General features: G+C 53.3%; 1 protein-coding gene across 1 annotated transcript in view; it reads left to right on the forward strand.

Annotated features, from left to right (window-relative positions):
- NUP205 (nucleoporin 205) overlaps nucleotides 1-12,564 on the forward strand; it is a 1,281,456-nt gene that overhangs the window by 224,851 nt on the left and 1,044,041 nt on the right. The gene's annotated exons all lie outside the window — the stretch shown is intronic.

Below are 12,564 nucleotides of genomic sequence, written 5' to 3' on the forward strand. Positions count from 1 at the left end.
CAGCAGTCATATATTTACGTCCTGCCGCCTCCCATTGGAATTGTCATCTTAGTTTTTATTACTGTACTGCCTGTCCTGTGCTGAAGCATTGGGTTGGAAGCCACCTGCGCTTACACAGTGGGGACACTGCCTCAAAGATTTAAAGTGACAGTGCACTTCGCAGAGTCTGCACTTGGCTCTGTAGATGACATCACCCATGTGAGAATATATACCTGCTGCTCTGGGAGAACACCTGCTACAGGTAAATAGCTGTAGCTTTGCAGGGTGTAAAAAATGGTGTTGCAAAATTTCCTATATGGAAAGTCCAAATGGACATGGGAAAAATCCACTTCATCTTTCTAGGGTAAGCTCCATAAAATCTGTTTCTTTTGAGATCTTTATAACATCTCAATAAGCTGAAGATAAAGTTTCATATCTCTAGTGTTTTTTTCCCCTCTTTTTTTTTTTTTTTTACTATAATTTGGAGGAAAATACTTCAAAAGTCCCAGCTCTATAGCAAGTATAATTTCTTCAGTGTTGGCTTTTGTCGGACTCCGTTGTTATCATCGGTCATGCTAATCTTGGTATTCTTTGTATATCTTTATTGCTCCGCAGTGTATTGTTCTGTTGTCATCAATAAAAACTGTTGAAACATAAAATCCTCCAAACCAATTTTTTATAATTAAATTATATTCACTTATGTATATATAATGTGTACTAACCACACAATGATTAAAGAAAGACGCTTAGCTTTTCTAGTACCCAATGGGGCTCTGTTTCACTTTTCAAAAAGCTTCTTCAAGGGGACTAAGTGCTCTAAGTCATATGAAAACATTTGCATCTTAATAAACTGTCAATGTCATCGATATATACTTTTTAAATATCCACAAGAGTAGAAAAATACTTTTTAAATTTCACTCCGTGCTCAACATGGCACTGACAGTTTATTATCTATTATTGTTAGTGTAACTCTTAACCAAAAATAAACTAAGACTCGATTTCAGCAAAATATATGTATGTAACATCTCAATAAGCTAAAGATAGTTTCATTTCTCTAGAGTCTGTTTTTTTTTTTAAACTATAATTTGGAGGAAAAGACTTCAAAAGTCCCAGCTCGACAGCAAGTATAATGTCTTCAGTGTCGGCTTTTGTCGGACTCTGTTCTTATCATTAGTCATAAAAACCTCCAAACCAATTTTTTATAATGATTAAATTATGTTCACTTATGTATATGTCATGTACTAACCACACAATGATGCGCACTGTTCCAACGCTATTTTCTGATCATCTGCTCATCAGTGGCTAGCATTTGCCCTAGCATTTCCCCATCTCTTATTCCCTTCTTTCTCCCTTTTTGCTACCTTTGTTCTTTCCTATTTGTGTATTGTAGTTCCTTTCCACAGTTTGAATTTATTATTGTAAACAGCTCTGCTATTTAGGTTGAAGAGCAGTATATCGAGAAACTTAACTAAATGAAATAAACATACCTTAGAAATGGGAGTTTAACCCCTGAAAGTTTGTTTTAAATTGCCTGGTTTTGTAGAGTGCTTATGTGAAAAATTGAAGGCACTTATTTTACAAAAGCAACACAAGCTCTTATGTGCCGTTTTAAAATAGGCTTCCAGAATCGCTCCCAATAGTAGGCAGATGCTAAAGTATACATTTACACCTGTTCTTAAGCTGATGGAAATCTGTGTTTTCTGCATATATACACCCATGCTTTGTGTGTTTCTTTTTTTATTCATTTATTTATTAGGATTTATTTACTGCCTTTTTTGAAGGAATTCACTCAAGGCGGTGTACTGTAAGAGCAAAAGACATGCATACATTGCAACTCCAACTTCGCTTTTCATAAAATACACCCCTAGGAATTCCTGCGGGGACTGAATATAAGTATGCCCTTTTTTATTTTTTTGCTATGTGCCTGTTTACGTACATAATTTACAGTGCATTTTTATGAAAGGCTTTTTTGTAACATGTAAAACTAGCATTACATTCAAATAAACTTATTACGTTACCCATCAAATACATGTTTTTTTTGTTTTTATTAACTTTTCTTTCTTTGTAAAGGAGGCATTATAATTGGGGATTGTAGGCATTATTGTATGTCAGAAAATCACTCAGAGAGGAATACTCTGGACTCGTATGACTAGAGGTATTACAAGTACCTATATTAGCCTTAGATTCTTGCATGAGTGTCCATCAATGAAGGAATAATGCCAGAATTAAAATCTATATTATTTATTATAGATATAAACATAGCACTATGACAAAGCAATATACAAAGATATGTACTGTGCACAAAATATATTAAGGACTACACCAATAGATATAGCGAATGCTACATACCTGTAGAAGGTATTCTCCGAGGACAGCAGGCTGATTGTTCTCACTGATGGGTGACGTCCACGGCAGCCCCTCCAATCGGAATCTTCACTAGCAAAGTCCTTTGCTAGCCCTCGCGCGCCTGTGCGCACCGCGCATGCGCGGCCGTCTTCCCGCCCGAAACCGGCTCGAGCCGGCCAGTCCCATATGTAGCAAGACAAGACAAGGGAAGACACAACTCCAAAGGGGAGGTGGGCGGGTTTGTGAGAACAATCAGCCTGCTGTCCTCGGAGAATACCTTCTACAGGTATGTAGCATTCGCTTTCTCCGAGGACAAGCAGGCTGCTTGTTCTCACTGATGGGGTATCCCTAGCCCCCAGGCTCACTCAAAACAACAACCACGGTCAATTGGACCTCGCAACGGCGAGGACATAACTGAGATTGACCTAAAAAAATTTACCAACTAACTGAGAGTGCAGCCTGGAACAGAACAAACAGGGCCCTCAGGGGGTGGAGTTGGATCCTAAAGCCCAAACAGGTTCTGAAGAACTGACTGCCCGAACCGACTGTCGCGTCGGGTATCCTGCTGCAGGCAGTAATGAGATGTGAATGTGTGGACAGATGACCACGTCGCAGCTTTGCAAATTTCTTCAATAGAGGCTGACTTCAAGTGGGCTACCGACGCTGCCGTGGCTCTAACATTATGAGCCGTGACATGACCCTCAAGAGCCAGCCCAGCCTGGGCGTAAGTGAAGGAAATGCAATCTGCTAGCCAATTGGATATGGTGCGTTTTCCCACAACCACTCCCCTCCTGTTGGGATCAAAAGAAACAAACAATTGGGCGGACTGTCTGTTGGGCTGTGTCCGCTCCAGATAGAAGGCCAATGCTCTCATGCAGTCCAATGTGTACAGCTGACGTTCAGCAGGGCAGGAATGAGGACGGGGAAAGAATGTTGGCAAGAGAATTGACTGGTTCAGATGGAACTCCGACACGACCTTTGGCAAGAACTTAGGGTGAGTGCGGAGGACTACTCTGTTATGATGAAATTTGGTGTAAGGGGCCTGGGCTACCAGGGCCTGAAGCTCACTGACTCTACGAGCTGAAGTAACTGCCACCAAGAAAATGACCTTCCAGGTCAAGTACTTCAGATGGCAGGAATTCAGTGGCTCAAAAGGAGGTTTGATCAGCTGGGTGAGAACGACATTGAGATCCCATGACATTGTAGGAGGCTTGACAGGGGGCTTTGACAAAAGCAAACCTCTCATGAAGCGAACAACTAAAGGCTGTCCCGAGATCGGCTTACCTTCCACACGGTAATGGTATGCACTGATTGCACTAAGGTGAACCCTTATAGAGTTGGTCTTGAGACCGGACTCAGACAAGTGCAGAAGGTATTCAAGCAGGGTCTGTGTAGGACAAGAGCGAGGATCTGTCACACCAGACGGCAAACCTCCTCCATAGAAAGAAGTAACTCCTCTTAGTGGAATCTTTCCTGTAAGCAAGCAAGATGCGGGAGACACCCTCTGACAGACCCAAAGAGGCAAAGTCTACGCTCTCAACATCCAGGCCGTGAGAGCCAGGGACCGGAGGCTGGGATGCAGAAGAGCCCCTTCGTCCTGCGTGATGAGGGTCGGAAAACACTCCAATCTCCACGGTTCTTCGGAGGATAACTCCAGAAGAAGAGGGAAGCAGATCTGACGCGGCCAAAAAGGAGCAATCAGAATCATGGTGCCTCGGTCTTGCTTGAGTTTCAACAAAGTCTTCCCCACCAGAGGAATGGGAGGATAAGCATACAGCAGACCCTCCCCCCAATTCAGGTCGAAGGCATCTGATGCCAGTCTGCCGTGGGCCTGAAGCCTTGGAACAGAACTGAGGGACTTTGTGGTTGGCTCGAGATGCGAAGAGATCCACCAAGGGGGTGCCCCACGCTTGGAAGATCTGGCGCACCACTCGGGAGTTGAGCGACCACTCGTGAGGTTGCATAATCCTGCTCAATCTGTCGGCCAGACTGTTGTTTACGCCTGCCAGATATCTGGCTTGGAGCACCATGCCGTGACGGCGAGCCCAGAGCCACATGCTGACGGCTTCCTGACACAGGGGGCGAGATCCGGTGCCCCCCTGCTTGTTGACGTAGTACATGGCAACCTGGTTGTCTGTCTGAATTTGGATAATTTGGTGGGACAGCCGATCTCTGAAAGCCTTCAGAGCGTTCCAGATCGCTCGCAACTCCAGAAGATTGATCTGTAGATCGCGTTCCTGGAGGGACCAGCTTCCTTGGGTGTGAAGCCCATCGACATGAGCTCCCCATCCCAGGAGAGACGCATCCGTGGTCAGCACTTTTAGTGGCTGAGGAATTTGGAAAGGACGTCCCAGAGTCAAATTGGACCAAATCGTCCACCAATACAGGGATTCGAGAAAACTCGTGGACAGGTGGATCACGTCTTCTAGATCCCCAGCAGCTTGGAACCACTGGGAAGCTAGGGTCCATTGAGCAGATCTCATGTGAAGGCGGGCCATGGGAGTCACATGAACTGTGGAGGCCATGTGGCCTAGCAATCTCAACATCTGCCAAGCTGTGATCTGCTGGGACGCTCGCACCCGCGAGACGAGGGACAACAAGTTGTTGGCTCTCGTCTCTGGGAGATAGGCGCGAGCCGTCCGAGAATCCAGCAGAGCTCCTATGAATTCGAGTCTCTGCGCCGGGAGAAGATGGGACTTTGGGTAATTTATCACAAACCCCAGTAGCTCCAGGAGGCGAATAGTCATCTGCATGGACTGCAGGGCTCCTGCCTCGGATGTGTTCTTCACCAGCCAATCGTCGAGATATGGGAACACGTGTACCCCCAGTCTGCGAAGTGCCGCTGCTACTACAGCCAAGCACTTTGTGAACACCCTGGGCGCAGAGGCGAGCCCAAAGGGTAGCACACAGTACTGGAAGTGACGTGTGCCCAGCTGAAATCGCAGATACTGTCTGTGAGCTGGCAGTATCGGGATGTGTGTGTAGGCATCCTTCAAGTCCAGAGAGCATAGCCAATCGTTTTCCTGAATCATGGGAAGTAGGGTGCCCAGGGAAAGCATCCTGAACTTTTCTTTGACCAGATATTTGTTCAGGGCCCTTAGGTCTAGGATGGGACGCATCCCCCCTGTTTTCTTTTCCACAAGGAAGTACCTGGAATAGAATCCCAGCCCTTCTTGCCCGGATGGCACGGGCTCGACCGCATTGGCGCTGAGAAGGGCAGAGAGTTCCTCTGCAAGTACCTGCTTGTGCTGGAAGCTGTAAGACTGAGCTCCCGGTGGACAATTTGGAGGTTTTGAGGCCAAATTGAGGGTGTATCCTTGCCGGACTATTTGGAGAACCCACTGATCGGAGGTTATGAGAGGCCACCTTTGGTGAAAAGCTTTCAACCTCCCTCCGACTGGCAGGTCGCCCGGCACTGACACTTGGATGTCGGCTATGCTCTGCTGGAGCCAGTCAAAAGCTCGCCCCTTGCTTTTGCTGGGGAGCCGAGGGGCCTTGCTGAGTCGCACGCTGCTGACGAGAGCGAGCGCGCTGGGGCTTAGCCTGGGCCGCAGGCTGTCGAGAAGGAGGATTGTACCTACGCTTACCAGAAGAGTAGGGAACAGTCTTCCTTCCCCAAAAAAATCTTCTACCTGTAGAGGTAGAGGCTGAAGGCTGCCGGCGGGAGAACTTGTCGAATGCGGTGTCTTGCTGGTGGAGCTGCTCTACCACCTGTTCGACTTTCTCTCCAAAAATGTTATCCGCACGGCAAGGCGAGTCCGCAATCCGCTGCTGGATTCTATTCTCCAGGTCGGAGGCACGCAGCCATGAGAGCCTGCGCATCACCACACCTTGAGCAGCGGCCCTGGACGCAACATCAAAGGTGTCATACACCCCTCTGGCCAGGAATTTTCTGCACGCCTTCAGCTGCCTGACCACCTCCTGAAAAGACTTTGCTTGCTCAGGGGGGAGCGCATCAACCAAGCCCGCCAACTGCCGCTCATTGTTCCGCATGTGTATGCTCGTGTAGAGCTGGTAAGACTTAATTTTGGCCACGAGCATAGAAGAATGGTAGGCCTTCCTCCCAAAGGAGTCTAAGGTTCTAGAGTCCTTGCCCGGGGGCGCCGAAGCATGCTCCCTAGAACTCTTAGCCTTCTTTAGGGCCAGATCCACAACTCCAGAATCATGAGGCAACTGGGTGCGCATCAGATCTGGGTCCCCATGGATCCGGTACTGGGACTCGATCTTCTTGGGGATGTGGGGATTAGTTAAAGGTTTTGTCCAGTTCGCAAGCAATGTCTTTTTTAGGACATGGTGCAAGGGAACAGTGGACGCTTCCTTAGGTGGAGAAGGATAGTCCAGGAGCTCAAACATTTCAGCCCTGGGCTCGTCCTCCACAACCACCGGGAAGGGGATGGCCTTAGACATCTCCCGGACAAAGGAAGCGAAAGACAGACTCTCAGGAGGAGAAAGCTGTCTTTCAGGAGAGGGAGTGGGATCGGAAGGAAGACCCTCAGACTCCTCGTCAGAGAAATATCTGGGGTCTTCTTCCTCTTCCCACGAGGCCTCACCCTCGGTGTCGGACACAAGTTCACGGACCTGTGTCTGCAACCGTGCCCGACTCGACTCCGTGGAGCCACGTCCACGATGGGGGCGTCGAGAGGTAGACTCCATCGCCCGCATCGGCGAAGCTCCCTCCGCCGACGTAGTCGGGGAGCCTTCCTGGGAGGCGACGGCAGCCGGCACCGCACGCGGCACCGACGCCGGAGACCTCACCTTGGGCGATGGGCCAGCCGGCGCCACGCTTGACGGTACCGGTGGCGCAAGCACCGCCGGTACCGGAGGGGTAGGGCGCAACAGCTCTCCCAGGATCTCTGGGAGAACGGCTCGGAGGCTCTCGTTCAGAGCGGCTGCAGAGAAAGGCATGGATGTCGATGCAGGCGTCGACGTCAGAACCTGTTCCGGGCGTGGAGGCTGTTCCGGGCTGTCCAGAGTGGAGCGCATCGACACCTCCTGAACAGAGGGTGAGAGGTCCTCTCGGTGCCGATGCCTGCTGGGTGCCGACTCCCTCGGCGACCCAGAGCTCTCGGTACCGACACGGGAAGGGGACCGGTGACGATGCTTCTTCGACTTCTTGGAACGAAGCATGTCACCGGAGCTTCCCGGTACCGATGAGGAGGACGTAGAATCCAGCCGTCTCTTCCTCGGGGCCGAGGCCGAAGGAGGTCGGTCTCGGGGGGGCTGTACCGCAGGAGCCCTCAGGGTAGGGGGAGACCCACCCGAAGGCTCACCGCCACTAGCAGGGGAATGGACAGCCCTCACCTGCACTCCAGACGATGCACCACCGTCCGACGACATCAGCAGACGAGGTCCCGGTACCACCGACGTCGATGCAGCTATCCGATGTCTCGGCGCCGATGCAGAGTGCCGATGCCTCGATGCACTCGATGCACTGGCGGCCGAGGATGAAGCTCTGGACGCTGAAGACGTCGATGCACTCGATACCCCCGGTGCCGATGCCGACGAAGAGCCCGAGAACAAAACGTTCCACTGGGCCAATCTCGCTACCTGAGTCCGCCTTTGCAAAAGGGAACACAGACTACAGGCCTGAGGGCGGTGCTCGGCCCCCAGACACTGAAGACACGACGCGTGCCTGTCAGTGAGCGAGATTACCTGGGCGCACTGGGTGCACTTCTTGAAGCCGCTGGAAGGCTTCGATGTCATGGGGGGCGGAAAAATCACGCCGGCGAAATCAAAAGCCGAAATGGCGAAAATGAGCACCAAAACTTTGAGGGAGAAAACTCTCGACCGAGGCCGAAAAGAGGCATACCCCGACGACGAAAGAAAACTTACCGGGGCAAAATCTGAAAATACGGGAAGGGGCAAAACGAAACCCGAGGGGGCTTCCGGAACACTTCCCGAACAGTTTTAAAGGATTTTCCAAAGAAAAAACACGTCGAAAAAGGACGCGCGAGGTCGACTTTCCGGGGCTCGACACGGCGAAAACACGACCGTACCGAGTGCGGACGAAAGAAGACTGGCCGGCTCGAGCCGGTTTCGGGCGGGAAGACGGCCGCGCATGCGCGGTGCGCACAGGCGCGCGAGGGCTAGCAAAGGACTTTCCTAGTGAAGATTCCGATTGGAGGGGCTGCCGTGGACGTCACCCATCAGTGAGAACAAGCAGCCTGCTTGTCCTCGGAGAAATGAAAATGTATATAAATATTTCTCCGAGGACAAGCAGGCTGCTTGTTCTCACTGATGGGTTGACGTCCGCGGCAGCCCCCACCAACCGGAAGAAGCTTCGCGGGACGGTCGGCACGCAGGGCACGCCCACCGCGCATGCGCGGCCGTCTTCCCGCCCGTGCGCGACCGCTCCCGCCAGTTACTTTTTTTCCGCGACTGGAGAGAGTTGTGCAATTGCCTCTCTCTCCGTTCAGCCGCCGGATTTTTCGACCGCGTTTACGCGGATCGTTGCTTTGGATCCCCGTTCGGTTCCTCTTTCTTTTCTTTCATTTGTATTGTTAAAAACAAAAAAAAAAAAAAAAAAAAAAACAAAAAAAAAAAAAGATTTTCGCGCGTGTGGAGCACGCGCTCCCCTTTTCCCTCGCTTCCAGCGGGGACGCCTCGTTGCGGCCTAGTGGCCGCTCGGTCGGCTAATTTTTTCGTGGTGTGATTTTAGCCACCATTGCCGACTTTGACTTCGCCGACGCGATTTTTCCGTCGATGTCCTCGAAGGTCCCGAGTGGATTTAAAAAGTGTGGTCGCTGCGGCCGGCCGATCTCGCAGACCGACACCCACGCTTGGTGCCTCCAGTGCCTCGGGCCGGAGCACAATCTCAAGTCGTGCGCGCTGTGTCTCGGTCTCCGGAAACGGACTCAGGTTGCGAGGCAAGTTCTGCGGGACCGTCTTTTTGGAACTTGCGCCGGCCCCTCGACGTCGACCTCGACGGCATTGGTATCGAAGGCCGGGTCTTCGGTACCGGTATCGATGCCCGAGACATCGGCACCGATGGCAGCGACCCCAGGAGAAAAGGTCCCGTCGGCCCGCCGGTCCGCCGGTGAGAGTGGGGTTGAGAGGCCGCGTGGGCAGTCGGCCCCGGCCACTCCCTCAGCTCGTGAGCCACGGGACCGAACCCTGTCGGACCCGGTACCTCGAGACCGAGGGGGATCGACCTCCTCCTCCTCCATGCCCTCCGGCGCCGGTGACGTGCACCGGAAAAAAGATAAGAAGCGCCGTCACCGGGAGCCCTCGGTGCACCCTGAAGAGGAGTCGACGCCGAAGCGTCATCGCAGAGAGGAGAGATCTCCGTCGGTGGTGGAGGTACCGACGCGTCGGGGTTCCGGCACCTCGGTGCCGTCTCCTGGCCCCCAGCAGCTTCTGGCACCGACACCCTTACCGGCCCCACCGCCTTTCCCGGCAGCGGGCCTGGACGAGTGCCTCAGAGCCATCCTTCCGGGGATCCTGGAAGGGCTGATGCGCCAGGCTGTGCTGGCGTCGGGGGTGCTTGCGCCCCCGGCGCCGATGACTGTGGCGCCGGCGAGCTCTAGCCCGGCGCCGGGGCTGTCGACACCGCCGCCGCTTGCGGTGCCGGTCTCGACCGCCACGCAGGTGGAGTCCCTGTCGACGTCGATGGAGGGAGCTCCGTCCCCGCCGGCGCGGGAGTCCACCGCTCGACGACACCGAGACCTCGGTGCCTCGACGTCGAGCCGGGCCCAGTACCGGACTCAGCTACATGAGCTAATGTCCGATACCGAGGATGAGGACTCGTGGGGGGAAGAGGAGGACCCGAGATATTTCTCCTCAGAGGAGTCTACGGGCCTTCCCTCGGACCCCACGCCGTCACCGGAGAGGAAGCTCTCACCTCCTGAGAGTCTCTCCTTTGCCTCCTTTGTGCGGGATATGTCTATAAGCATTCCCTTTCCCGTGGTCTCTGTGGAAGAGCCGAGGGCCGAGATGCTCGAGGTCCTCGACTATCCATCACCACCTAGAGAGTCCTCCACGGTACCGCTGCACAATGTCCTGAAGGAGACGCTGCTTCGGAACTGGGTGCGACCACTAACTAACCCCACCATTCCCAAGAAAGCAGAGTCCCAGTACAGGATCCACTCTGACCCAGAGCTCATGCGGCCCCAGTTGCCCCATGACTCAGCGGTCGTGGATTCTGCTCTCAAGAGGGCACGGAGTTCGAGGGATACCGCCTCGGCGCCCCCGGGGCGGGAGTCTCGCACTCTGGACTCATTTGGGAGGAAGGCCTACCAATCCTCCATGCTCGTGACCCGCATCCAATCTTACCTGCTCTATATGAGCATCCACATGCGGACCAATGTGCAACAGCTGGCGGACCTGGTCGATAAGCTCCCGCCGGAGCAGTCCAGGCCATATCAGGAGGTGGTCAGGCAGCTGAAGGCGTGCAGAAAGTTCCTGTCCAGGGGGATTTTTGACACCTGTGACGTGGCATCTCGTGCTGCGGCCCAAGGTATAGTGATGCGCAGGCTCTCATGGCTGCGTGCCTCTGACCTGGACAACCGCACCCAGCAGAGACTGGCTGACGTCCCTTGCCGGGGGGATAATATTTTTGGCGAGAAGGTCGAGCAGATGGTTGACCAACTGCATCAGCGGGAAACCGCTCTCGACAAGCTCTCCCACCGGGCGCCTTCAGCACCCGCCCCCGCGGGCGGGCGTTTTTTCCCGGGCTCGGCAGGCTGCACCCTATTCTTTTGCGAAGCGTAGGTACAACCAGCCGGCCCGAAGGCCTCGTCAGGCACAGGGACAGCCCCAGCGCGCTCGTTCCCGTCAACAGCGTGCGCCTAAGCAGCCCCCTGCGCCTCCACAGCAAAAGCCGGGGACGGGCTTTTGACTGGATCCACGGGAACATAGCCGCCCTACAAGTGTCCGTACCGGACGACCTGCCGGTCGGAGGGAGGTTAAAATTCTTTCACCAAAGGTGGCCTCTCATAACCTCCGACCAGTGGGTTCTCCAAATAGTGCGGTGCGGATACGCCCTGAATTTGACCTCCCTGCCTCCAAATTGTCCTCCGGGAGCTCAGTCTTTCAGCTCCCATCACAAGCAGGTACTTGCAGAGGAACTCTCCGCCCTTCTCAGCGCCAATGCGGTCGAGCCCGTACCACCCGGGCAGGAAGGGCAGGGATTCTATTCCAGGTACTTCCTTGTGGAAAAGAAAACAGGGGGGATGCGTCCCATCCTAGACCTGAGAGGCCTGAACAAATTCCTGGTCAAAGAAAAGTTCAGGATGCTTTCCTTGGGCACCCTTCTGCCAATGATTCAGAAAAACGATTGGCTATGTTCCCTGGATTTAAAGGACGCATACACTCACATCCCGATACTGCCAGCTCACAGACAGTATCTCAGATTCCGCCTGGGCGCACGGCACTTTCAGTATTGTGTGCTGCCCTTTGGGCTCGCCTCTGCCCCACGAGTGTTTACAAAGTGCCTCGTGGTGGTAGCGGCCTACCTACGCAAGCTGGGAGTGCACGTGTTCCCATATCTCGACGATTGGCTGGTCAAGAACACCTCGGAGGCAGGAGCCCTCCGGTCCATGCGGTGCACTATTCAACTTCTGGAGCTGCTGGGGTTTGTGATAAATTACCCAAAGTCCCATCTCCAGCCAACTCAGTCTCTGGAATTCATAGGAGCGCTGCTGAATTCCCAGACGGTTCAGGCCTACCTTCCCGAAGCGAGGGCCACCAATCTCTTGGCCCTGGCTTCGCAGACCAGAGCGTCTCAGCAGATCACAGCTCGGCAGATGTTGAGACTTCTGGGTCATATGGCCTCCACAGTTCATGTGACTCCCATGGCTCGTCTTCACATGAGATCTGCTCAATGGACCCTAGCTTCCCAGTGGTTCCAAGCCACCGGGAATCTAGAGGATGTCATCCGCCTCTCCACCAGTTGCCGCACTTCACTGCTCTGGTGGACCATACGGACCAATTTGACCCTGGGACGTCCATTCCAAATTCCGCAGCCCACGAAAGTGCTGACGACGGATGCATCCCGCCTGGGGTGGGGAGCCCATGTCGATGGGCTTCACACCCAGGGTCTGTGGTCCCTCCAGGAAAAGGATCTGCAGATCAACCTCCTGGAGCTCCGAGCGATCTGGAACGCACTGAAGGCTTTCAGAGATCGGCTGTCCTGCCAAATTATCCAAATTCGGACAGACAATCAGGTTGCAATGTATTACGTCAACAAGCAGGGGGGCACCGGATCTCGCCCCCTGTGTCAGGAAGCCGTCGGTATGTGGC

The sequence above is a fragment of the Microcaecilia unicolor genome, chromosome 10, assembly GCF_901765095.1.
Source record: "Microcaecilia unicolor chromosome 10, aMicUni1.1, whole genome shotgun sequence".
Taxonomy (NCBI): Eukaryota; Metazoa; Chordata; class Amphibia; order Gymnophiona; family Siphonopidae; genus Microcaecilia; species Microcaecilia unicolor.